Source organism: Cynoglossus semilaevis, chromosome 1 (genome assembly GCF_000523025.1).
Source record: "Cynoglossus semilaevis isolate Cse_v1.0 chromosome 1, Cse_v1.0, whole genome shotgun sequence".
In the NCBI taxonomy this organism is placed as follows: Eukaryota; Metazoa; Chordata; class Actinopteri; order Pleuronectiformes; family Cynoglossidae; genus Cynoglossus; species Cynoglossus semilaevis.
In genome coordinates, this window is record NC_024307.1 from 2,455,245 (window position 1) to 2,457,067 (window position 1,823).

Consider the following 1,823-nt stretch of genomic DNA (forward strand, 5'->3'; position numbering starts at 1 on the left):
GCAAAAATGTGTTGTTTAAAAAAAGTCCAGCAGGGCCCATGGAAATTGCAAAGGAACAGATTTTTTTTTTTTTGTAGCTGAAAATGGACCGACTTCTCCAGACACAGGGAAAAGACATTTCAACAAGTCTGTGGCACGCAAGTTTGGCATTCTCCCCCCCCACCCCCCCAGGGCTGTGGCGTGCAAGCGCTTGCTATTTCACAAATACAAGCTCTCTTTTCTCTGCCATCCAAATCCACATTTTACACTTGCAGTCATGTGGGCACACTGGACCCGTGAAAGCCACATGTGGACAAACAAATGACCGGGAGGTGCGCGCGAGTGTGTGTGTCCGCGTGTGTGTGTGTGTGTGAGGGTGAGACTGGTATAACGAGCGGCAGGTGTAGATGGCGATCTCTCCGTCGGTATCAGCTACGACGACGTCTCCCAGTTTCCCCAGTAACGGAGCTCGACCAGATCCAGGGCCGTACCGAGGGCCAGGGTATTTGAGCCTGGCTGATGTTGGCATCACTTTCTTTTCCAAAATATCTTCTGGGCCGAGGACGTCTTCCTGAGTATCATGTTATGGCCATATTATTGGTTTATAGATGATATTATAATCATACGTCTGTGTAGATTTTTGACCGGCTGTTTTTATTGGCCTCAGACTGGTAGAATATTTTAGTTTGTTTTTTTTTTTGTCTTTGAGAGACTATTATAAAAAAAAAGAAAATGAATAATAATGGTTCAGAGGTTCAGATTAACTGACCTTTGATGAACAGTCAGTGTGAGAGTGTCTGTATCTGTGGCCCCGCCCATAAACTGGTGATCTTTATAGCCGTGTTTCTTAAGCCACGACACAGCACCAAACAGAAACCTCCAAAAAGTCAATGTAATAAATGATAATAATCTTCTGGTTTAAATGACCTCAGAATGGACTAAAATCTCAGCCTGTTTAGTTGAAGACAACACTGATATACTGGCAGGAATTGAAGAAAGAAACACAATCACAAAGATCTTCTTCAACAGCTCCATAGCCATCTACTGCCCCCTAGCTGAATAGGATTGTATTGCTTTGCCTCTCAGGCATTGACGAACAAATAAATAAAATTTTTGGGACAAACAAACGGCACAGTGGTTAAGAATCACTGCTTTATAGGACCCCCCAGACCCCCCCCCCAACCTAATGATTCGACCAATGGCCTCCCCCGCAACCCTGAAAAGGATTAATAAAAAAAAAAACACTTCCTAAAGCAGAAATACTCAGTGCGTACAGTAGGTGGCAGCAGTTAAAACACACATAAAGGACTCAACAGTTTTATATCCGAGGCTTACGGTGCAAGGTAAGTCAACACTCCTGTTCTAAGTAGGTGTGAGTTTGACTGGAGGAGCTGAGCCGGTGACAGTAACAGGCCCAAACCCTCAGAGAAGAAGAAAAAAAAAACTGCCAAGGAAAAGCCCCCGGGGGCGACACGTCTCGCCGCTCGTGTCGGCTCAGTAAACGAGAAGGTGCGCGGTGAGAGTCAAGTCCTAACAGCTGGGCTCAACTGTTGCCTTCGAGATTTCACGCGGCGGTAAATCCCGACAGGTCGCGGACTGTGATACACATTAGAGAGACTTCCACATCCAGACGCACACACACACACACACACACACACACACGTGCTCTCTTCCTTCCCTGACTTTTTCCTCCGTGTGCGACAGCCTGCCTCCGTCGCCCGGTTTGATTTACGAGGCGTTGCACAACAAGCCACTGGTGTTTATACAGAGCACCCCTCTGCACTGACAATAGCTCTTTTCATTGCTCTCAGAGAGACACACACTGTGCTCTGCACTCATTTGGA

At 46.5% G+C, this 1,823-nt stretch overlaps 1 protein-coding gene across 1 annotated transcript in view; it reads left to right on the plus strand.

Moving 5' to 3' along the window:
- The window catches only part of runx3 (RUNX family transcription factor 3), a 34,539-nt gene that overhangs the window by 31,155 nt on the left and 1,561 nt on the right, over positions 1-1,823 (plus strand). The gene's annotated exons all lie outside the window — the stretch shown is intronic.